At 46.3% G+C, this 25804-nt stretch overlaps 1 protein-coding gene across 9 annotated transcripts in view; it reads left to right on the top strand.

Annotated features, from left to right (window-relative positions):
- The first annotated feature begins 9531 nt into the window (after positions 1 to 9531).
- Asap1 (ArfGAP with SH3 domain, ankyrin repeat and PH domain 1) overlaps positions 9532 to 25804 on the top strand; it is a 309763-nt gene continuing 293490 nt past the window's right edge. For 3 of the 9 annotated variants that reach the window (XM_036207548.1, XM_036207547.1, XM_036207546.1), the window contains exon 1: positions 9638 to 9844. The gene's annotated coding sequence lies outside the window, so the exon portion shown is untranslated. Of the gene's footprint in view, positions 9845 to 25804 lie in introns of all 9 variants that reach the window. The other 6 variants (XM_036207549.1, XM_036207551.1, XM_036207550.1 and 3 more) reach the window with 3 other exon arrangements.

The following is a 25804-nucleotide window of genomic DNA, read 5'->3' as shown; positions in this document are numbered from 1 at the left end:
CTCTGTAGGCTTCTGCATGGTGGACATAAATTCACGCAGGCTCACATACATGCACACACACACACACACACAATCAGTCAATAATCTTTAAAAAATAAATCTCAGGCTCATCTATCTCTAAAATTCCCTTATAGTTGGATTCTGCGATTTCCATTCCCAGTTTTGGTCCCCAAAGTTCAGCTTTCAGAAAAGTCTGTAGAGAACAGTGAACACAAACACAGATATGCCCTCTGCACACAATTTACCTAAGCTTCAGTGTCCTTGACTGATAACTGGATTAAGACTCTAGCATCTTCAATCTGAGATTAAATGAGATAATCATTGGAAAAGGACATTAGAGTCATTAGGATGGTGCAAGGCACAGGGTGAGCATCCATAAGTTTCAGATATTCATATTGTCACCATCACTGTCATCCACATCATCTTCATTACCAGCCCAGTCCCCTTCTCTAACCAGTCAGCAGGAGAGACCTGCTGTCAGGTCTCCTGTATCCATTCTCTGCTGACTCAGGGCATGAGAGTTTCGCTCAAACAGCTCATGAGCGTGATGCTCTGAAAGGCACATGAGTGTTTAATTCCTGAGCCACAGGCTGAGAGCACCCTGTGGACCAGGCACTCTAATAGGTGCTAGGACACACAGTGAATGGCAGAGTCTCTGCCTTTGGAGGCTACCGGGGAGAGATGTTATGCCCCATGGGACAGGTTGACCAGCCCTGATTCCAGAGAGCTATGGGAATGCCTAAGAGGGGAAGACCTCACTATAAAAAAAAAAAAAGGTCAGAGATGGTTTTCCAGGGGTTCCCAGGTGAAGTGCTCACTAATTTCACACAAAATGGAAAAGGGCTTTATTTGCTTAAGTGACTGTTGCAGTGACCTATTTGCTTGATCCTTTTATCACAAGGGTCCATTATAGCTGGAAATGAAACCTTTAAAATTAACCCAAGAACAGAAAGTATTTTTCCAATGCTCAGCAGCTCCAGAGGAAATGCCTGTGAGAGTTCATCTCCAGGGCCCTTGCAGGGGGAGCTTCAGCAGAGGGTGTTGCAATCATGGAATGATGGGGAAGACGTTCTCATGACCTGGGCTCTGTTTTGGCTGTGCCAGTTAAGTGTGTGTGGCTGGGCTCTAGTCATTAACTTTTATTGACTTGACAAGCCCAACTCAAGGATGTGTAACAGATATTTCCAGCTTAGGTAACGCCTTGTTCTTTACATGGTTCTGACATCCCCACCCTTCTGGACACTGTTCTTGCTCCTCCAACAGGGAGAAATGGAAACAAAACCAAGCTTACCTTGCTTTCCCTCTGAGTGGCTACTGTTCTGTCTCCCACGCTTATTACTTAGTAGCTTGAAAAAACAACTACTTTTTAAAATGCTGATACTTAGTGTGTTTTGTGCTGCTGTAACAAAATGCTTAACACTGGAACTTGGGTAATTTACAAAAAAAAAATATTTAGGGGGTTAGGGATATAGCTCAGTTGATAGAGTGCTAATCTAGCATATATGAAGTCCTGGGTTTAGTTCTCAGCACTTTGTGAAACCAGGCATTTCGGCACATATCCATAATCCCAGAACTTTGGAGGGAGAGGCAAGAAATCAAAAGTTCAAGGTTATACTACATATAAAATCAGAGACCAGCCATGGAGAGGCAGGGAGAGGAAAAGAGAGAATTAAAAAAATAAGAATGGATCTCATTCTTTTATTGAGGACCCATTCCTGTAATCCTGTAATACTAATTAATAATAATATTATTATAATAATAAATCTAGTCACAAGGTCACAATCCTCATGACCCCATCACCTCCTAATGGGCCCACATCTTAACCCTATTTCATTGGCTATTAAGTTTCCAACCCATAAACTTTGGTAGACACATTCAAACTATAGGAACCACAGCTTTAAAAAGAGAAAAAAGTTGGGCAAGTATGGTGGCACATGCCTATCACCCTAGCAATGGGGAGAGAGATGCTGGAGGTTGAGGAGTCAAGGCCAACCTCTACTTTATAGCAAGTTGGAAGCCAGTCTGTGCTAAATGAGGTCTTCTAATCTTCCTAGCAACCTTAGGAGAGGGGTGCTTCTATTGTTCCATTTTTTATTCAGGAACTAAGACTCAGCACTTTAAGTTATGATGTAGAAATCACACTGCTTACAGGTAGTTGAGCCAGAATTTGAACCCAGGCTACCCACATCAGGGCAGTTTCTCGACCACTTGGTTCTGTTGGTTGGTGTGAGCTAACCCACTTACTTACTTCCTCTCCTCAGCTCCCACACAGTGTTTGCTCTGCATCTCCAGCTGGCCTAAAGCAGAACCTCTTGGAGTGGACATTTTTTTAGGGTTTTGATGTTTACTGTGTCCATTTCCTTGTCCTGGGAACCCTTGCATTCTTGTGGAATTAATGTTCCCCATTGCTTTGGATCCTGTGGAGCTAAAATCAAGATCTTAGCTTCTGCCTCGGCTAAGAGATAAGGGAATGACCCAGGCTAGAAATCAAATCATAAACAGCAAGGTTAGGAAAGCTGAAAGAATGTGGCACTCTGTCTGATACACCCCAAAGGGTGCCAACAGAGGCAGTAACTCAGTTAGTGACTTTTCTCATTGCTGTGATAAAATACCCCGACAAAAGCAACGTAGGGAAGAAAGAGGCTATTTGGTTCATTGGAGGGCACAGTCTCCTATGGTGGCAAAGTCATGATAGTGGTAGCTTTAGGGGGCAGTTTGTCACGTTGAATCTGCACTAAAGAAGGAAAGAGAGATAAACCATAGCGCTTAGCTCACTTTCTCATCTTTATTTGGGCCGGGATCCCAGCCCATGGAATGGTAGTGTTGCCCAAAATTAAAATCAGTCTTCCCACCTCAGTTACTCTAGCCTGACAGTCTTTCACAAGCAGGCCTAGGGCTTGTCTCTAGATCCTGCCAAGTTCACAGTATCAACCATCACAGTCATCAAGATTTTTTTTTTTTTTGTTAAAGTCAGTGCAACGTTTTAAATGAAAAATTCACATGAAAATTCTAAGACAAACAAAATAGTGACGTTTTTAAATAAATAAATGATTAGTATGTATGAGTGACTTATCCTTTTGCCCTAGGCTCTAACACTGCATGGGTAGAGATGGGTATATTCCTTCTCTAAATGGATGCCCACCATGTTTTACCTTCCAACACTTTGTATCACCCTTCCGTTGTCTTGTTTTTCTTTGGCCTGCTCTGGTTGGCATCAATCCCTAGCTAAGATCCTGGACTCTACCTGCATCCATTATTCTGTTTTTTGATTGTGGAGCGATGTGAGCAGCTGCTTGAAAAGAAACCAAGGCCCTGGCTCACCTTCAGACCTATCTGATGAGCTCATCTTCCCTTTGTAGAATACTTTAGTATGACAAATAGTCCCTGCATTAGAGCTTTATTGTGAGCATTAAATTATTGTTAATATCATAAATATAGGTTTTAGCTAAAAGTGAGCACTCAGTGACAGTTAGTTCCTTTATCAATGGGATTATGATTCCACAAGGTGACAATCACTTAACATGCTTCACACATATTGCCCCCAAATTGGGGGTACTTTTTTACTTTGTCTGGAAAAGAAACTCACTCACACTTTGTTCCTTATCCATATTTCTAATCACCCATGCTCCACCATAGACTCTACTTCCTCTACCTGCTTGGTAAATGTGGATGTTCCTTGGGGTTCTGGCTCCAATCTCTCTTCTTTCTTCAGTTTATATGCAAATTGTCCATCACCTCTAGGATGCCCTCTTATTTTTGACATGTCTATGAGGTCAATATCTATAGGCCCCAATTTCAAAATGTTTACTGGATGTATCACCAAAGCCTAAACACTACTAAGAGCATCAAGTAACGACTAAATGCCATCTAGACACTCTGTCTAAACTCAGTACTTACATATATTGTTTATTTCATTCTCAAAAACTTCATTTTACAAATAAAAACAAAACCACAAAATGTAAGCCCAGAGAAGGAAATAAAGACTTGTTAGGTCATGAGCCCAGAAGATGATCAAGTCAGGACTTGAACTGGAAACAAATACTTCTATCCAAAGGTTCTTTTTTTTTTTTTGGAGGGATGGGGGAGGGTCTTCTGAGGCAGTTCTCAGATAGCCTAGGCTAGAAGTCCATATGTTGCCTAGAATGATGTTGAACTGATCTGTCTGTCTTCACCTTTCAAGTGCTGGGATTATAGGTATGTGCTACCACTTCTGTTGTTGTTGTCTGTTTAAGACAAGGTCTTCCTATGTAGCTCAAGTTGGCTTCCTGCATCAGCCTGTAAAGTAATAGGAGTAAGTGTTTTCTCTCTCTCTCTCTCTCTCTCTCTCTCTCTCTCTCTCTCTTTCTCTCTCTCTCTCTCTCGGTGTGGGTGTGTATGTGTACGTAAATCAGAGGTTGATATCAAATGTCTGTCAGTCTCTCTTTACATCATTATCATTATTGTTGTTGTTAATACAGGCTCTCTCACTGAACTGAAGGTCACCAGTTATTCTAGACTGCTAGCCATGGATCTTCCTATCTCTGCCGCCTTAGCTCTTGATGACAGCAAGGCTTTTTACATGGGTGCTAGAGATTAAACTCAGGTCCTTGTGCTTGAGCAGCAAACACTCTACTGACACCATATTGTTCACTTTATAATAATTCTAAGGTTATCTGAGGGGAAAAACGATAATAGTTTAGGGCTTCTGACTGGGAGGTAATTTTGCTGCTAGGAGACATTGGGCAATGTCTAGTGATAGTTTTGGTTCTTCTGACTGGGTTTTGTTGCTGACATCCAGTAAGTTGCAGCCAGGAATGTTGCTCAACCTTCTACAATCTGTAAGAAGCCCCCTTTCAATAAGGAACGAACTGGTCCAGCAGCTCCAAGGATGAGAGACCCAGCACTGGAGAAATCAGTGCAAAGCAAGACAGTGAGAAGCAGGGATAGGGTGCTGCTGCCTTTTTCAGTGCGGACTCCCCCTCTTACCAACTGTGCAGGCTCCTTTACCCCCCTCCCTCCTTCCACCCTCAAGCCTGGCCCCTACCCCAGCTCGGCAGTGCCTCAGACTCTTACCCACACCCACACTGCCTTCTCTGCGCTAAGCACAAACAGGAACTCATTATCTTCCTCCTCAGAACCTTCTCCTTCATGCTCTTTATGATGGTTAAAAATACCAGCCTCCTCCTCCTCCTCTTCACAGGTGAGCACCATTGTCCCTCCTAGATGCCCTGCACCCCCTTCAGCCAACATACAGTGCCAGCTGCCTCCTAGCTCTTCGCTCAGTTTCACTGCCCCTGCGTCACTAACATACTTGGGGCCAAAATAGCTTCTTATTCTGTTTTCCAGTCATGAGGCTGAAGGCACTTTCTACATTTGATTGTCTTGATCATGAATTTCATAAGGAGTGCAACTAGGGGAGCTTTAAGGACCCACTTAGTCTGTGAATCTAGGATAAATTCATGATGCTTTGGGCCTTAACAGCTGCCCTTCCCCTCCAGTGGACAAAACGGCTCTCCGGGAGTTCAAAGCCTGCCCCCATTCCTCTCTCATCCATGGGGGCCTAGTTCTGTCTCTGTTACCACTCCAACAAAACCTTCCCATCACCCACAGATGCTGGCATGCCGGGCCATCTTTGAGAAGCCTCCACCCTTGCCTCCTACTTGCTAGACAGCCACATTTCTCAAAAGAGTTGTCTACACTTGCAACCTCCCACTCATTCCTCATCCCACTGCAATCTGGCTTCCGATCCCTTCAGTCCATCCACACAGCCTTGGTAAAAGTTACTAGCCTTGTAGCTGTCCAATGCAATGGATACTCACCTTCCATCCTCACTGAACTCGACTTTCTGGGATACTTGTGAGTGTGGGCCATCCCCTCTCTTTGGGAGTAATTTCTTCCCTTGACCCCTGGTCCTTTTCCGTTTCCCTCTTCTCACTCTTTAGGGAAATTCAGCTACAGTTTGTATCCACAGCTTCAACCTCCATGAAAGGCAGTATAGGGTAGCAAAGAGTCTGGAGTCAAAGCTCTTTCATGTACTAAATTCTTGGCTATGGGCAAGTTATTCAACATTCAGGTGCCTCAGTTTTCTTAACTATAAAATTGTACAAAAGAGTTTTAGTCTTATTGACTTCTGTTCTGAAGATACACCATTTCATCTGATGATACAGAACCTTCTAGAATTACCCAACTATGAGGCCTGTTCATGTTGTCTTGGCTCAGGCACATGGGGAGTATCCAGCCAGCCAGCATCCATGTATACATAGATGAATCCTGTTCTGAGCTGAGTTTTCCCAGAAGCAAACCTGGAGACAAGGAGTTAGGTGTGGTTACTTTATCTGTGAGGTGATCCCAGGAGGAACAAAGGAGAAAGTGAGAAAGAAAGGTTAATAATAAAGGAATGGGTTAATGCAGTTACTGCTGGTGGCCACTGGATTCAGTCCCATGATGACCCCCTTGAGGAATAATCTTGAGAGCAGTTTACACCTCTTCTCCATTGGAGAACAGAGGCCTTTATCTCCTTATGGATTAGGGGACTGTCCTGGAGTTGTTGGGTACTTCTAGGTGGGGCAAGATTCTACTGCCTTGGAGAAACGCCAGGCAAAGAGATGTGTGTATGAGGGGGACAGAGGTCACCATATGGCAGCTGCAGATGTTATTAGAGGTGGGCCCAGGTTATTAGAGCCAACTGTCACCTAGACATATATTCATTGTTCTGCTTACTTTAAGGGCTCCCATCACTTCCTAGAAGTGTTGCTCAACTTCTTTGTACCCCTACCCCAACCCATGGTCTATACAGTCCCATGACATACCCTGATGAGACCTTACCTCTTAGTCCTCTCAATGGTAATTCTTGCCTGTCTTTTTTGGAGAACAAGAACATCTGTCCAGAAACTTTGGAGCCCCATGACCAATGTTAAAAGGATTAAGTTTACCTTGCTCTCAAGGTCTTTGCTCTTTGACTCTTTGTGGGGGGAGGGGGGGCACCGTCCAGCTCCCAAATAAATACACGGAGACTTATTCTTATTTATAAATGCCTAGTCTTAGCTTGACTTATTTCTAGTCAACTTTTCTTAGCTTAAATTATCCCATCAACCTTTTGTCTCTGGCCTTTTTTCCTTTTCTTACTTCTGTATATCTTTTGCTCTCACTCCATGGCTGGCTGTGTGGCTGTGTGGCTGTGTGGCTGTATGATTGGCTCCTAGAGTCCTCTTCTCCTTGTTATCTTGCTCCTTGATCTCTCTCGATTCCTGATCCCTCTTTTTCTCCTTCTATTTATTCTCTCTACCTACCAACCCCACCTATCCTATCTCCTGCCTTACTATTGGCCACTCAGCTCTTTATTAGACCAATCAGGTGTTTTAGACAGGTAAAGTAACACAACTTTACAGAGTTAAACAAATGCAACATAAAAGAATTCAGCACATCTTTGCATCATTACACACGTCTCACAACATAAACAAATGTATACATTTTAAAATAATATTGTACAACACCCTTCCATTCATTTCAATGAAGAAAGGCTAGCCATCTAATATGAACATCTAATGCGACACATAAATCTGCTTTGGTTTTTTTAAACTGGGTCTCATGTATCTCAGACTAGGCTTAAGTTCCCTCTGAATCCAAACATGACCTTGAACTCCTCTTCGTCCCAAGTGCTGGGATTACGGGCATGTGTCACCATGCCCAGGCCCAACCTGTAAGACCTTTAATGACCAGAAATGCTGGGGAAGCACAAAGGAGTGAATAATTACCTGGTGATGTACCAATGAGACTACAGTTACCTCAGCTGACAGTCTGAATTACTCACAGTCTTCTCTTCCCAGGTCCATTAGCAGAGCTATTCTTCCATTACACTGAACATTCCATGTCAAGTCTCTGAGTGAAAGATTCATGGAGCTTAGGGACAGACAGGGTGAACTGCCTCACTTGAATGGGAGTCTTTGCCCCATTCACCCTGGTCATCCCTCTTACCCCCTCACTCCAGCATATGTTATTGAGGGGCTACTATGTGCAAGGATGGTTCTTAGCACTGGAACACGGACCAAGAGAGACAGTCAAGAATCCTGCCGTAAAGCAGTTTAGCCAGGGGGAAATGCTAAGTGTCCAGAAAGGTAAAACAGTGACAAGAATTATGAAGCATTAGAACCAGGGATGGGATGCTGGGAGAGGGGGGAGTGAGGGTGTGGGAGCCAGACAACAAGTAGATCAAATGGTTAGGGGAAACTCTGAGGACCCAACTTCCGCACCATAATTTATCCTCCAACCTCAGTTGGGTAGAGGTTCTTTCCAAAGAATGGTAGCTGTGAAGGGCAGGACCCTGGGCTCCTGATGCCCAGCTTGGAGTTTCTCCTATGACTTTTTTCTTTTTTTGTTTGTTTGTTTTTCAAGACAGGGTTTCTCTGTATGTAGTCCTAGCTGCCTAGGAACCCACTCTGGCCTCTACCTCCCGAGTGCTGGGATTAAAGGTGTCTGCCACCACCGCCTTGTGATCACAGAAAAGACATGGATTTTGGGTGCAAAGCACATGTCTGTTCTTCCTTTAGAGACAAGCTGGTACCCAAGTTTCAGTTCCCAGCATGTTCCTTTCAGTTCTCACTTATCCACATGTGGGTCCTTCCTGTAAGTCTGGGTTTCAGAGGAATCTGAAACGCTTAAGCAAAACCACCAAACTGCAGCCTCCAGGTTAAAAAAAAAAAAAAAGTGGCATTTCCTCGGGAAACCACAATGAATCACTCCCAATGGCCTCCCAGACTTCCAGGTTGGGTTTCCTAAAACTCCTGGAGCATCTCAAAGGCTTATTAACACGCCCTCCCCCGAGTCCACCGCCCTCAGGTTAAGAACAAAAATCTCAAATTATGTGAGGCCTGGTGAGTTTCATGTTTCACCAGAAAGGAGTCTGTGCAGCGGCTGACCTCTTCTTCAGACAGCAATTTCTGGAAGACTCTAAGAAAAACAATCAGCCAGTGATCAGGGGGAAACTGATGTCTTAAGACCAGACCTGTCACCAGCAGTGTAAGTCTCCACAGATACTGAGAACACACATCCCATAAGTTAGAAGGCTTCTTTCTCTGAGATCTTTAGACTGCAACATGGCTATCATTGGTGTTTCTGACATGCCATTCTAAGCATCTGGTTTCCAAATTGAGTCTACAAACACTCCTTTTTTATTTGAGAAACTGAGGCTCAAGGGAGTATCATTTGCAGGAGAAAGGAAAAAGCCATTCTCCAACCTGGGTTCAGACATGGAAATCCACCTAAGCTAGCCAGATCATCCCTGTGCTATCCTGACCCAATAGGTTCTGCCTCCAGGCACTGGGCAAAAAGAGAGAATTCGATTCAAAGGAACCAGTGAAAGTGGACAGGGAGAAGTCAGGAGAGATCGCAAGGCCATCCAGGCTAGGATGGGAGAGAGACTACAGTCCTCTCCCGGTGCCCCAGCTTTAGCAAGCCTCAATTCAAGGCCAAGGTTTTCTGCTGACGAGCCCCACCCCTGCCCTCTGTGGGCAAGGACAAGGCCCACCCCACGCATCCTCTGCGGGGGTCCTACTCCGGCGACTTGCAGTGTGCCGGCGGGCCAAGGGTTAAGCGCGGCGGGAGCCCCCCGGCGCGGGGCAGCCGCGGGCCGGGAGTGCTTAGTCAGGATTCCGATTTCCTGCCGAAGTGTTTGGATTTCCTGCAGCCCGCGCCCGCCGCCACCGCCGCCGCCGCCGAGAGCGGGATCGAGCGAGCGGCTCGCGTCGCCGGCCTCCTCCCCCTCGGCACATGGTCGCCCGCCCCTTCCTGCGCCGCGCTCCGCTCCCGCGCCTCGCCCGGCCCCGCCGCGCCCGCGATGGAATAATGCCCAGCGGCCCGCCCGGTCCCGGTGAGTGGCAAGGCGGCGGGGCGGCGGGACGGGCGCGGAGGGGCGCTGCACGGCCACCCGCACCCCTGCGGGCTCTGGGTGTCTCTTTCCTGTTGGAGAGCACCAGCTCAGGGTCTGGGGGGCGTGTGGGGCGCGCAGGCGGCTCTGCGGGGTTGGCCAGGCCGCCCAGGGGCTCCGCATCCGCAGCGCTGGGAGCGCGCGTTCCCCTGCTCTGCGGTGGCGACCTGGGTTGGGGTGGGGGATGCGCCCCGGGCGCAATGCACCCATTCCTGGACGAGGCCCGGACAGCCGCCGGGGCACTCTCCCCGTCCGTGGGGACGCTCTCCCAGTCCGTGGGGGAGCTCTCCCCGTCCGTGGAGGCGCTCTCCCGGTCCGTGGGGGCGCTTTCCCGGTCCGTGGGGGCGCTCTCCCCGTCCGCGGGGGCGCTCTCCTGGTCCGCGGGGGCGCTTTCCCGGTCCTCCTGGGCACTCTCCCCTGCTGTTGGGGCTCTCTCCTTTTCCTCTCAGGCACTCTCCCAGCCCGCTGAGGCGATCTCCTCCTCCTCCCGGGCACTTTCCCGGTTCTCGGGTGCTCTCTCTCCGCGCCGATTGAAGGCGCGGGCACTCGCCGCCGCATTGTCTCCGGCGCAGTGGAGGAAAGTTCCCCTTGGCGCGGGACCGGCCTGGACATGGCGCTGCCAGGCAGGCCCCAGACCACTAACTTAAAGCAAAAGAAATCAAGGGGGGTTGGTAATCCCACTTGGGAGCTGGGAAATGTCTTGTGTCTTCCGCTTGTACCATTTGGGGACCTGCTGATTTTTATATGGGCGACAGTAAGTTTAAAAGATAAAAGAAACTCGCTGGTATCTGATTTTCTGCTGTTTGATTTATCCCGAGACATCATCTCGTGCACGCGGAAGGAGAGTCCTTTTTATCATGGAGAGGCTTAGCCAGGTCTAGACCATCATTAACTTGACCTTAGCCTTAGCTGTACAGTTCCAAAAGACCACTTCTGTTGTTGTTCATCTGCTCCATCAGGTTGTTTTAGCAGAACTGATTCTGGAATAGCAGCGGTACAGGACTGCTGAGTAATGTTTTGAGATTGTAAAACACAGAATTTAATTTTTAGGCCAATTTCATGTCTGTTCTAACCTGACCGGTCAGGTCTTCTTGCTGGGCCTTTGGAAGGCCCCTGTGTAGGGCCATGGGGGTTGGGGGCGGTCCCATAGAGAAGAAAAGAATCTCAGAAAACAACTGTTTCCACTTTTCCTTAACTTGGAATGGAAGCGGTTCAAACAGGTTACCTGTCTTGTCAAAGGGCACATGACCACTTGGTGGCCTAGCCAGGAATAGCTAGCTTCCAAGTCTCTAAACTCTGGGGCCGAGGATGCTCTGTGTCCGATTATGATCGACCAGCCATGAACCAGACGTGGAATTGTGTCTCTCAGCCCTCACCACATTAGTACCTTGTCTTGTTCGCTTATCTGTGCTTGCCGCTGTTTTTGAGATACGCAGTTATCTGAAAGAATGTATTTTGTGACAAGGCGTTTCTAAATTACCCTATTCAAAAATGCATAATGATTTTTAGTACGTTGTATCCTGGCTTAAAAAAAATAAAATAAAATATTACCCAACTTCTCCTGTTCACTGACCCAAGTGGATTTGCGATTCAGCTATCAAATGGATTTGGAATATACAATTGTAGTTATTATGTGTGTGTGGGGGGGCGGGGCGTGTTTCTCTATTCTTTCTTTTTTGTTGAAAACAAACTCCCCAGACTCCAAAAGGGCAGTGTCTTGACACACAATGTGCTGTGAGATTTTCAGAAGTCTTGATTTTGAATCCTCCTCTTGCTGTGAGCTGGGCCAGCCCACCTATTTTCCTCCTCATGAAAGCTGAGTGGCCGGCTCTTCATTTTTAGTATGTGATGTCGGGAGAGAAAGGACTTTCTCACAATCTTGCCATTTGGTGAAGGAAATTGAAATTCCTTACACCTCTCCAGTCCTCCCCACCCACAGCAAGCCAGATTTCCAAAACCCATTCGAGCCCTGCAGGCCCCAAGATGAATGTGTGCATTCAAGCTGAGCCCTCCTGGTTCAGACCCTCCTCCGAGCTGGCTGCTTCATGTTGCGCCCAGGTGGCTGTGGTCTAGAGGAAAAAGAGAACTCCCCTCTTACCTGTGCTGTTCGTGCATGCATTTTCCCTACTAAGGTCTCAGTTGTATCTGATGGGGTCGTCCGGACCCCTTTTTTGTTTCCTCCTCCTCTGTTCTTTTTCTCTCACCTGTGTATCTCACACAGGTTCCGGAGGTCTTTTCTAGAAGTCTGCACAAACGATTCCTATATAAGCAGTGCTGATGATAGCGACAACTGGAGCTCTTTGTGCGCACTTGTATGCTCTAGACTCGTTACAAGGACCAAGGAAGCGTTGGGGGAGATGGCTCAGTTGGAAAGAGTGTTTGCTTTATTAGCATGAAGACCTGAGTTCAAACCCTTTGGAACTCATGTGAAAAAAACCAGGCACCATGGCTCAACACTGTGATTGCTTGAGCTTGCTGGCATGCACTGGCCTAGGTCTAGGTACAATGAGAGACCCTGTCTGACCCCAGTGTTCACTCATGGGTACATGCATGCAGGCATGTACACACACACACACACATACACACACGCACGCACGCACGCACGCACGCACGCGTGTTCCTCCAGAGAGGAGACTCCTTGGGAGCCTTTCCCAGAAAGGACAGCCTTCCTCAAATTCATCTGGATTGAGTCATTCTTTCTTGTATCCAGTAAACACTTGCTAAGTGGCTCCATTGTGGGAGGTACTAATCATGCAAAGATGAATAGCACCCTGTTCTCAGGGACTCTGATTTTCAGCCTCGTCTTTCATTGTCAGGATTATATTCTTTCATTTAATTAATCAAGCCCACAACCATGTATTGAGCACCTGTTCTTTGCTAAGCCTTGCCATGGAGTCTCTGTGATACAGTGATGAACAAGATAGATGGAGCCCTACCCTCCTGGAGCTTGCATTCCATTAGAAGAGATAGGCAACTGGGATGAAGCTGGTAACTTCTAAGACCTGAGAACTTGTAGGATATAAGTTCCCCCCAGGAAATCAAAGAATGAAGCCGAGGATGGGAATATAATGTTGACTCTTGGTTTACCAGGGAAAGCTAGGTCTGAGGGTGGAAATGAGAGAAGGAAGGAGATAAACGGAGAGGATGTGGGGGAAGAACATTCTGAGGAGATGGGTAGGAATATACAAAGTCTTCCATGCTCAGGAGGGCTCCAAGTATTCTAGGGAGTTAGCAGAGTCAGGAGCAATGAGGAGACCATTGCAAGGTGACGTTGAAGAGTATTTTAGAGTCAAGTTCACATAGCTTGGAAATCCTCCCATCAAGTGTAAAGGGACTATTGTTGAGTTGAGGTTCAGGAGTAGAATCTGACTGGCATTGTTAAGAGACTGCTTCATGAAGAGTGGGTCCTAGGGAGCAAAGAGTGGATGCAGCAAAGCTGCATCAGGATACCATTTTGCCATTCCAGGAAGGCGATGGTAGTGTAGACCAGGGTGGTGGCAGTGGAGGTGGGAAGGAGCTAGTGGGTCCTGGTCAGAGCTTGGAGATAGAATTTATACCTGATGGGCTATATAGAGATGATGTGGGATGGTTGGGGGCGGGGAGAGGGCTCAAACTTGAGTCTTCAGATCTATCTCAAACAGCCTGGGCCACGGTAACATCCTATTAGAGACCAGAAAGAATGCAGGATGAATTAGGTTTGTGGAGAAAAAGCCGGGTATTGACTGTGCCGTGGCTGGCATCCATAGGAAGGTCTCCGGCAGATAGGAGGGCACAAGACCTTAAACTAAGAGAAGACAAGATGCCAATGCTGGAGACATTGTTGTCATCCTGAAGCTGAGCCACTAAGTGCTTACTATGGTTATTTTCCTGAGCATCTTTTATGTTATTCTCTGCCTGATGTGCTCTTCCCCTATCAATGGCTGACTCCCATTTACCTCTTAAAATGCATCCATGTCTTTATCTCCTGAAAGATGCCTCTAACTTCCTGGCCCGCTCAATCATTCTGCTCAACTGAACTTACCTTTTCTTCATACCTTATGCCTATGAAACATTCAGAGTGGCCTTATGACATAGTAAATACTAAAGGCAAATGTAAGCTCAAGAAATGTCGGCTATTCTTATTAACTATAGGCACGTAAATAAAATGAGTATTTTTTTGGTAAGGTAAGTATAGCAATAATATATTAGTTTATCTGTTGCTGAAGTAATAAAAGAAATGTCATAGTTTAGATGACAGAAATTTACCATCTTATAGCTCTGGGGGTCTGAAAACTGCCTCAGTGTTCTCAAACCAAGGTGTTTTCTCTTTGGAAGCTCTAAAGCAATGGTTCTCAACCTGTGGATCTTAACCCCTTTGAGGTTGCAGCGTTGTAGGAAGGTTGAGAACCGCTGCTCTAAAGAGAACATTTTTGCTTTTCTTTTTTTTCCCCCAGCCTTAGAAGCGAAGCCACCTGTGTACTTGGGCTCATGCCTTCAAAGTCAACAATGCCCACATTAATTTTTCTGCTGCCATCTTGATTCCTAATTTTGATTCTCTCTCCTACTCTTTAGGACCCTTTAAGTGTTTGCATTGGGCTGTGTGTGTGTAATCTCAGCTGCTGACCCTAGGTTTGTTTTTTCCCCTAGCCAAGGCTAGCCTTGAACCCATTTGTGGCTGAGGCTGACCTTGGACTTCCGATGTTCCTGCTTCTATCTTATAAATTTGAGGATTACAATTGGGATTACAAGTGTACATCACCACATCTGGTTTATGGAATACTGTGGCTAGAACCCAGGACTTCATGCCTGCTAGGCAAGCATCAACATTCCCCAGCCCCACTGTCCTTATAAGATGGGCTGATTGGTGATGTTGCTTCTTTCTTCAGCCTTTAGTCTTTTTTACCATATAACTGAGCATGTTCCCAGGATGCCTCTGGTTGTTGGGAGGTGCTGTGGGTGGTCAGGGGAGAGACTGCTAACCCAGCAAGTAAAGCAGGTCATGGACATTTCCTGTGACACTAGTGATGAATGTTTAGTCCTTCCTCTGTACTCTGCTGTGGGGAGTTAGCCTGATGGTTTCCTTTCGACCCTTCTTATCCTGCCTCAACGGTGAATTAAATTGTCAGCCTTCAGAGAGTCCTCCCAGCTCACCTGTCCTCACACCCTCTCCCCAAAATGGTTAGCTGCGGTAGAGGACTGTTCCTCTCACAGAAGGTTGGTTTATGATTCGTTTCTCAGCACTTCATGAAGCCCTTTTGTACAGCAAATACCTTGGTTTCCAAGTCATAGCTAGTGTCCCCAACATGAGTCAGCCCTGTCCCCCAAAGGCATAAGAGAGGTCAGGAAAGAACCTGTGTTGGATCAGGACAAATATGTCTGAAGCCTTAGGGGAAACATTAAGAGAGGGCCCAGCCTGCTAGCAGTGCATGGGTGGGTGGCCTCATTGTCTGAGAGCAAGGGGCTCAGCCATGATGTGTTGTGCAGCCACGTTGCTGTGAGGGGGTAATTAGGACCAGATTTCGGCAGGCTTTCAGTTAGAGAAAATGGGCTCCTGTCCCAAATACTCCTGGAAACCAGACACTTTCCTGAAACTGTGTAAGCACTTTGGAGATCCACATTAACTCCATTGGCCTCCAGCATGCTGGGCTGTAGAGCCGAAGTTGTTGGCTACCTGAGGTTCTTCTTCATCTCTGATATTCCCATCCCCATCTCCCTACCTGTGCCCCCTACAAAAAATGCCAGGAGTCTTGAAGTAGTATTTCTGGTGTTTCCTCTTCTTCCTCTGCCTCCAGCCAGGAAGTATGAAGGAGCTCGAAGACTTGGAAAAACAGGAGTGAGCAGGTTTAGCCTTGCCTAGGGGTGCAGTTGGAGTCTGGTTTGGGATGAAGAAGCTCACACCTCATGGCACTTCCTCCAGATTCTGGCAGGAGTTCTGCAGAAGCAGACTCTGGTGGGTCTCCACGGCAGGACAGGAAAGGGGATGTCAAGAAGGCAACTGTGCCCATTCCGGAAATGCCCATGCTTCCCTACTCAAAGCTGAGCATGAAGTTTTGGTCAGAGCTCCTCTGCCTTCCTAAAATTCTGCATATATGGAATATCCAGTGTGCATGTTTCACTGAGGTTCTGTTTTACTTTGGGGGTAGGATGTAAAAAAAAAAAAAAAAAAAAAAAATGCTTAGTCAGGCGTTGTAGTTGTCCCTGAGTTCTGTGACCCTCACTGAAGCAGGCTGGCCAGAGGGAATGGTTACCAGCAGACTCAGGGTTCCACTCCTGACCCTGCTGCCTCTATACTGCCCCTGCCGCACTAACTATACAGACTTGACTGGCATAACATAGGAAGAGCATAAGGGGGACCCCTACAGGGGCTTTGTTGTGGCCATCTTTAGGGAAACTTTTCATTTGGTCGTTTTCCTGAAACATTGAACATTTTGAAAGGGATTGGTGGAAGAAGTGGGACTCCATTTTTATGTGCAGCGCTGAGCAGAGAAGAGGTAGAGTTAGATGCACTGGCTCACACCGGTCAGCTATGGTGCTTTGCGTGTAGAATGTTCCATCCTTAAGTTTTCCGTTTTAATGACTGTTTGTATCACTTCTAGAAATTCTTGGTTCTTTTTCAGGTTATCCTTGAAGGGCTAGGGAGATGGCCCAGGCTAAAAAGTGCTTACTGTTCAAATTATCCTTACCTTTTATCCTTGGATCCTGCTCCTTCCTTAGGGCTTCTCTTCTCTGTTTGCATCATTTCAAACATGCTGATATTCACTTTCAGACTGACCTGTGATGCTCGCTCTGGATTATCTACTTCTCCGCTTTGTGGTGTGCTCTGGTTTGGGGACTTGGTGGTTTGTGCCCAGGAGGCCCTCCCCTATCCTGTGTATCAGAGGTGTCTGTCTCTACAGAGTGGCTTTATGCTTCTGCAGTAGCCCTAAGCTTTCTTGGGTCCTTGACTATTTCTGCCAGAGCTTCTGGGATGAACATTTGATCACTAGATCCTTGGTACAAGAAGCTTTCCACACCCACAGCGTTCAGTATTTGCATGGGAATCATACCCTCTTGCCACAGATCCTAAGGCAGTGGTTCTCAGCCTGTGGATTGTGACTTTCTTGGTGGTGATGGTGGTGGTGGTGGTGGTGGTGGTATATTGTCAAACAACCCTTTCACAGGAGTTGAATATTGGATATCCTGCATATCAGATATTTACATTATGATTCACAACAGTAGCAAAATTACAGTTATGAAGTAGCAACAATGTAGTCGCAAGCTTTCCTACGTCCTACCCAATCCCGCAGCCACTCAGACCCAAGTAAACACACAGACGCTTATATTACTTACAAACTGTATGGCTTATGGGTCAGCTTATATTAGGTAGCTCTTTCAACTTTATTCAACCCATTCCTATTAATCCATATGTTGCCACGTGGCTGTGGCATTACCAGTTTGCTGGCATCTTGTTCCTTGGGTGGCAGTTGGCGTCTCTCTCTCTCTCTCTCTCCTCCACCCTTCTTCTCTCTGTATCTCTGCTTGGATTTCCTGCCTGGTTGTAAGTCTTCTTACCACAGGCCAAAACAGCTTTATTTATTATCCAATGGGAGCCACACATATTCATAGCATACAGAAAGACATCCCACAGCACAACAAGAATAATTTCATGATTACCACAGCATGAGGAACTGTACTGAAGGGTTACAACATTAGGAAGGTGGAGAACCATTGCCCTAAGACTTTCTTGCCACCTCTTTGGACAGATGGGAAAAAAATCACTCAGGCCTTCTTTTCAGAGAAGACTTTGACCTTTATGGGGCCCTGGCTTTGTAAAGAGGTCTCAGCTTTCATTTCCTTCCAGTAGGTACCAAGTTGGAACCAAGTGGCTTAGGTCATTCAAACTTCTTAAGAGGATTGGAGAAGAAAGAGCCTTCATGAAGATGTAAAAATTGCTATTTTAAGAAAAGAGAACCAGGATCCATATGAGCACATCAGCAATGAAAGTTTGGCTTCAGGGATGGGGAGGCAGTTGGTAGTGTGTTTGTCTAGCATGGATAAAGCCCTGGGTTAAATCTGTAGTATTCTGTGAACTTGGTATGGTGGTGTACACATGTAATATCATTGGATGGTAGAAACAGGAACAGTCCAAGGTCATCCGATCAGATTTGAAGATAGCCTGGGCTACATGCAAACCTATCTCAAAAGAAAAAAAAAAGGTTGAATTCAGATAGCAAGTATTTGCTGAGCTTGCTCTTATGTGTGTCTGCTGTAGGTACTTATTACTGGTTAAGGAGGGAACTTGGTTAAGGAGGGACCCTGTAACCTCCAGTGTCTAGCATTGCCTAGTGGTGAGGAATAAAGCTATTTCAGGAGAAGGAAGGAGGTAGGGTAGGGGTACAGAAAACAGATACAAAGGGCATAAGACAATAAAAAAAAATTACTGAATGAAGACTGAATCTGAATTCTAGTCTAGGAATTGAAACTGATTAAGGACAGTAGCTCTTGCCTGGATTCACCTTCCCTGTCAGATTATGGTGAGGTAGTAGACTTGGGGAGATCGTGACTGTGTCAGTTAGTTTCAGAGCTCGTTCAATCAAATAAGGGCCATTCTCTGGTGTGCTGTCAGCAGCTGGATTTGGAGGAGCTGAGCCAGCTCTTGTGGCCCACTTCCTCTGTAACTTCCACTGGGATTCCACAAATGAGTGCTGAGCTGCCACTGAGAGACATTACAGGGTAGAATCAATGCATTTAGTGAGCTTTGACCCACTGTTCTCTCGGCCTGCTTCTCTGAGTGGTGGGCTTCATGTACTCAAGTGGCCTGTCCTTCTGGCAGGTCATTGTTCTTGCCTAAGGTGAATGGCTGAGTGGAGAATATTCTTCATGATGCCATGGGAAACCCCTGGACTTGGAGGCAATGATGATAGATAATCGTCCTTGTGTGTGGATGTTTGTCTAGCAGTGTCCTAAGCAGTTTCTCTCTATAACTTATTCACTCTCCATCATAACTCTTTGAAGAGATAAGGTGTTCATCCTTGTTCTAAACACAGGATGACTGAGATATATTAGCTTCCTCAAGGTCATATGGCTAGTAGGTGGCAAGACTTTAAGCAAGGCCGTCTGAGCTCAGTACCCACACTCTGTATGATACGGTTCCTGGAGATGTGAATCATGTCCTGATTCCTCATATGATTCTGCAGGGTGCATCCTTAGCCTTTCTCATAGTCTCCCTGGGCTTTCATTTCCTTTTCTGTAAATAGTGAAAAATCTCAGTTCTTTTTTTTTTTTTTTTTTAAAGGGTGTTAATAAGCACTATATAAGGAAAGTGACTGAGCTCCTGGCACATGATTGGTTCAAGACAAAAGTGAGACAAGAGTCTTCATTTGCACAGTCCATAGGGAAAGGAAGCATGGGAAAGCTCCATTCAGTTTCAAGAGTTTTCCTGCATGTTTTGCTTTGTGCTAGATTAGGACAGATGATGACGGCCATGTACCTAAGTACTTGGCAGGCAGGCAGAAGAGAAAGGTGTAATGTTATAATGCTGGATGCGTGTCCTTTCCCCCATAGAAGAGCTGGCAGAAAGCAGCCCTGAATTTGCAAGGTGCAAGATGTCATTCCAGGTGTGTGATGGGGGAGAACTTGGTAATGGAGAGGTGCCATCTGAGCTCAGGGCAGGATTTCCATTAGTGGACAATAAAGAAGGAGAGTCCAGTCTGAAAAAAAGGTGGATCAAATCCTGTGGTAGGAGTGCGCCAGTTATTTTGGGAAAGGTCTAAGTGTAGCCTTATTTGCTCAAGGAGAAAGGTAAACCTCTTAGTTGAAATAACACTGCATTCAGGGTTGCCTCTGGAATTCAGTTGTCCCCACTATTTCCTGTCCCCCCACTATCACGGAACTCTTCATGTGGAAACTCAAACAGCAGCATCGTTATAGACCTTCCTGTAATAGCCTTTAGCAAGCTTCCTCTCCTAGGACAGTTACTTCCTCAGGCCTAAAATAGACTGGCAGAGGGGTGGAGGTGTGGGCTCTCTGCAGACTGCACTGTGTGCTGTGGCTTGGATGGGCTTTAATTGTGTGCTCTGGGGGTTGATTCTCTGGGTAGTGTCCTTGAGAGGTAGTGGAACTTTGAGGAGATGGGAAGTTGTGGGGGCAATAAGTGGGGTGGGGTAGAGTAAGAGGGTGGGAAGGGGAGCTGTCCTGGGAAGGTACTTCTGCCATGCCTCAAGAGGGTTGTTACAAAGGGAGCCAGCCTGGCTCCGCCCAGTGCTCTTCGCTTCCTGGCTCAGAAATGGGACTGCTTGCTCTGACACCTGCTGTCACCATGGCTAGGCAGCATGCACCACCCACCACGAGGCCCTCATCAGAAATGTTCTGATACAAGTCTCACTTTTTTTTTTTTTGAGTGTCTCAAAACTCAAAAGCTTCGCATACCTCAAGCATTCTGTTGTAGCAACGAAACTTGTGTTGATTAATTTTCTTGTTGCTGTAACCAATGCTTGACAAGAAGTAAGTAACTACTTTAATCTCAGCACTCGGGAGGCAGAGGTAGGCAGATCTCTCTGTGAATTCAAGGCCAGCCTGGTCTACAAAGCGAGTTCCAGGACAGCCAGAGCTGTTACACAAAGAAACCGTGCCATGAAAAAACAAGCAAACAAACAAACAAACAAACAAAAGTAACTTATTTAGCTATGCTTTGAAGGGACAGTCCACCATAGCAAGGGAAGCACCACAGGGGCTTTGAGGTAGCTGATCACATTGCATACAGTCACAAAACAGAGAGAGGTGAATGCTTAGCTCACTTTCTCCCTTTTAGTTAATCCAAGACTGTAGCCCATAGAATGGTTCTGTCCAAATTTAGTGTCTGTTTTCTCACCTAAGTTAACTTAAAATAGAAACTCCCTCAATGACATGACTAGAAGATTATAGATCTGTGGAGCTGGCAGTTAATATTAACTATCCCGAAAGTCATAAGACATACTCTATGGATACAGATGCCCTCATGCTCAGTATCATTTCCCCGTCTTTCTTGATGACAAAACACTGATCTTCAAAAGTCCACATTCCAGGGACTAGTCAGGAGGCGAGTGAAGCTCCAGTCATCACCATGGTCTTGTCCCCTTGGCAGTGGTTGGTTTAGGCACGGGCTTATGACATAATTCTGGCCAATGCTTTCTGATGGAAAATTGGCAAGATGTAGGATTGGGGAAAGATTTTGTCCCATCTTAAAAAAGAAATTTCGGACTGGGGATTTAGGACTCAATTGGGAGAGCGCTGCTTAGCCTGTGTGAAACCCAGTGGTCATTCTCCAACTTGGTGCAGTGGAGCATGCTTGTAATCTCAGCACTGGGAGATGGAGGCTAGAGGATCAGGAGTTCTAGGTCATCCTCCTCTATACAGTGATCCTAAGGCCAGTCACAAAACAAAACAAATCAACAAAGTCTGTGTTACCATTAACTGTTTCATATAGCCATTGGGACAATGAGAAGGGTACCTAGCTTAGGGAGAACATTTTGAAGATGTCAATGCAGAAGAATGGAAGGAATGAGACACTGGATAGTTTATTCATTACATAATAATCTGCTACATTAGCCCCCTCCCCCAAATCTTAATCAATTGGGTATGCTGATGCATGCCTTTATTCTCTGCAGAGGCAGATGGATATCTATGATTTGAAGGCCAGCCTGTCTCAAAACAAACAAACAAACAAACAAACAAAAACAAACCCCCACACTTAACTAACAACTTGATGGGACAGCCATGCCACATGGCATTTAGGTCTCCTCGTTCATGTAACTCTTGGCTGTCACTCTGCAGGTCTCCACTCCACTGTGTACATCTGTGTCTTTGCTGTCTTGCTTTTCCACTTGAATTTTCCTCCCCCTCCCTTTGCCTTCCCGAGATGCCGCTGCCTCTCTGAGGACGACTCAAATGCACTTCCTCTGCGATGCCTTCTCTGACCCTTCCAGCTGCCCTTATCTTCTTGAATACCTTAACACTTGGCACTCCCCTCCCTCCCTCTCTCCCCCTCTCTCTTTCTTTATTAAGTGCCTACTGAGTGCAGCTGTTATGTTGTGCGTTAGCACCATGTCTGCCCATCTGAGATCTCCAGGTCAATGCAGACATGCATGCACAAAGAGTAATGACCAATGTGCTTTGTGTTGTCATGCAGGCACATACAGTACCATGGGGTGCTTATAAAAAGGGACTGGGCCCTGCCTTGCAGGGAAGGTCAGAGAATCATTGCTAGGTATTATGTTCTGCAGTGTGTGTGTGTGTGTGTGTGTGTGTGTGTGTGTGTGTGTGTGTAAGAGAGAAAGAGAGATAGATGTATGTGGCATATGCACATATGAGTATGTGGCTGCATATGCCTCTGAAATCTGCACATGTGGAGGCCAAAACAGGGCATCAGGTATCATTTCATTTATTCTTTATTCCTTTGAGGCAGGGTCTCTCATTGAACCTGGAGCTTGTTATTTATTTATTTATTTTTTTCCAGCTAGGGTGGCAGCCAACAAGCCCCATCAATTCTCCTGTGTCTGTCTCCCTTAGTGCCGGGATTATAGGTGTGGGTGCGTGCATATGTGTGCACTCGTGCACATGTAGGACCAAGCCCAGTTTGTTTCACGGGTGCTGGGATCCCAACCCCTATCTTTATGCTTAAGCAGCCCATAAGTGCCAAGCCATCTCTCTAGCCCTTGAGCTAAATCTTTAAGAGTGAAAGGGAGACAGCTAGGAAGGAGCAGAAGGAAGGGAAGAAACATCCAGATATAGAGATCAGTTGATGGTAGAAATTGATGGTTTGTCCTAGAAACTATGAGGGACTTGTAGCCTGATGTTTTGAGCAAGCTGCCTTGGGGTTGGGGCAGATGACAGGAGCCACATCCTGAAGCTTTATGTTTATCTTAAAGACACTGAAGGCTTATGGTGTGAGATCTGCAGTATCACTTTTGGAAAAAGGCTCTGGGTACCTGGGATTGAATGGGTCAAGTGGTTGAGGGCAAGAACTAAAAGAGACAACACCAGTGAGGGTTCCCTGGTAGAGTGTGGGTAGGAAGAGAGAGAGGGAAGATGAATGGATAAGATGATGGATGTCATGTGGACTGATTGGATGGCGGTGTGAGGAGAGGAGGGGAGCCATGTCTAAACAAACTTTTTGGCTTGGTGAGATGGCATCATGCCTGTGTCTAAGACCTAAGACTGTAGCTTCCGTGGCTTCCCGGTCCCACCAGTGTCTGCGTCCCCAGAAGGGCTCTTCCTGGCCCCAGCAGAAGCAAGCCTGTGTCTTCTCTACCTGCACTGGCAGGTCTGAGGGTCCTGTGACGGGAACTGGAATTGTGACATGGATTTCTTGGTATTCGTCCTGGCTCTCTTGGCTGAGAAGAAAGGCAGCTTGCAGAATGCTCATCATCGTTGCTTTTTCTCTGCTGCTCTTCTGCACATCCAACCACGAAGGGATAGGTGGACTTCAGCACCCACTGTCCCCCCCTCTGTCTGCCCCACAGTTCCTGTTTCAGGCTTCCATGTAGCTCCCGCAAACTGCCCAGCCATTTCCTAACTCAGTGTTTGCCTCTTAGTCCGTCCTTCAACCCACTGACTGTTAGTGGGGGTTCAAGCTTCTGATGGGGCCACCTTCCCACCTAATGAGCATTGGATTCCATGCTTAGAGAGGGAGAAGATCAGTTAAAGAGGAAGTATTTGGGTCTCACCACCTTCAGACCCAGGACCTTTGACATGTGCTCAGGGGAGTTGCCACCCTGTAGTGCAACAGGTGGGTAGTTTGTCTTCTATGATGACGTCTTTCTCTATTCTTCTTTGGCATCCTGTGTTTTGCTAAAGTTGAAAAACTTGTGAGTTGTTGCTGAGGACGAGAAAGGCTTGTGCCCTGGTGCTCAGGGCTTTTCACATAGAAGTGGAAGGTAAACCTGTGCCTAGTGCTCTTCCCATGTCCAGACTTGTAACCAGACAATCACGTGCTACCTCTTAGGGCAGATTGCTTCGGTCCTGGTACCTTGTGTATCATGCTGAAGATAAGAGAGTGCCCAGAGGCAGCTGTCACTGGAGACAGTAAAAGCAGGTGTTTGTATAAGCGGAGCTGCATGAGTTAGGCAGTGAAAAAGACAGGTGTTGCTCTTCAGAATTCCTTTCTTCCTAAAGCATCTTAATGGACAGAACATGAATGTGTGGGATGTTCTCATCTTGGAACAGGTTTCGAGTTGGTTGGGGTAAGCTGAGTTCAGTGAGGATATTTTAAACTTCCAGTGTGAGGAAAGGTGCCATGTGAAGTATTTGCAGATGGCAGCCATTGAGTGAGCAGCAGAAACAAAGCTTCTTGAGTGGTGGGTTGCTGGGCTCAACATGAGTCCCGGCTTAGCTTGTGATTGGCTGTTTGATTACCTGAAGACAGTTTGAGGCCTCTCTGAGCTTTGGTTTTGTTTCCTTTCAAATGGAGAAAATCAAACTTCTGGCTGTGGCCAGAACGCACTGCAGAGGTAGGCGGAGAGTGCATGCCTGCTACCTGGGGACTAGGAGAAGGGGAAATGGTAGCTGCCTTCATGAGAGTGGAGGTGATTGTTGCAGGTTGAGTCATGCCCTTCCAAAAACATATTTTTAAAGTCCTAATCCCTAGAGCCTGGGATTGTAAATTATTGAGAAATAAATTCACCAATGGAAATCAAGTTAAAATGAATCATTGAGTGTGCTGGATCCTTCTTTCCTTCCTTCCTTCTGTCCATCAACTCCATGCAAGCTAGTCATCAGAGAGGAGGGAGCCCACAATTGAGAAAATGCCTCCATGAGATCAACCTATAGGGCATATTTTAAATTAATGTTGATGTGAGAGAGCCTAGCCCCATGTAGGGGTGTTACCCCTTGGTAAGTGGTCCTGGGGTGTATAAGCAAGCCACGAGGAGCAAACTGGTCAGTAACATTCTTCCACGGCTTCTGCCTCAGTTCCTGCCTCCAGGTTCTTGCCCCAACTTCCCTCTGTGATGGACTGTTACCGGGAGGTATAAGTGAAATAAACCCTTTTCTTTCCAAGTTGCTTTTGGTCATGGTGTTTTATCACAGCAATAGGCACTGAGTTTGATAGAATGGTATAACTGGGAGGGGTGGGGGGGGGGAGAGAAAGAGCATTGGAAGAAGACAACGAAGAAGAGGAATACTCTGGCATCGGATGCTGGGGTGATGTGACTCTCAGATAGGACTTCTGGTAGCTATCAAAAGCTAGGAAAAGACAAGGGAAGAGTCTTTCCTAAAGGTATCAGAGATCATGGCTCTGTCCACATCTTGATTTTGGAATTTTGGCCTTATGGAATTATGAAGGAATACATTTTTTTTTGTTTTAAAACACCCAGTTTTTGGTGATTTATTATGGCACACTTAGAAAACTAATATGGTGATAACAGTGATGATGTTGTGATGGTGATGTTGGTGATGATGATGGTGATGGTAGTGGTGGTGATAACAATGATGATGATGATGGTAATACTGCTTCTGATGAAGGTGATAAGGACATCCATAACAATGATAATAACAACCACAATGACAGTAATGATGGTGATGATGCAGACAGCCATGGCAACGGTGATGTTAAAAACCATCATGATGATTGGACATCTGACCTAAGCATATGTGTCTCACTGCAGCTGGCTTGAGACACTAATCCTGCTGGTATTTCTGTGGACACTGCGCAATGGAAGCACTTAGTGAGGACTTTCTTGGTGTTCTAGGAGGTAAGACATCGGCATCCCCTAGTCTGCAGGGTTAAAACATGTGAACTCTACTCACAAGGCAAAGTGACTTCTGATGTGCTGTGGGACTCTAGAAAGAGGGCTCCCGAATTTTCTCAGAGATGGTGATGGCCTTTGACTAGGAGTGAAAGGTGTTTTGTGGCCAAGGACAAAGACTGCCCAGGTACAGAGAGTCAGCAGGGCCAGTGTGTGCAGACAC

Source organism: Onychomys torridus, chromosome 16 (assembly GCF_903995425.1).
Source record: "Onychomys torridus chromosome 16, mOncTor1.1, whole genome shotgun sequence".
In the NCBI taxonomy this organism is placed as follows: domain Eukaryota; kingdom Metazoa; phylum Chordata; class Mammalia; order Rodentia; family Cricetidae; genus Onychomys; species Onychomys torridus.
Note: the sequence above shows the minus strand (reverse complement) of the source record. Positions and strands in the feature narration are given on the sequence as shown.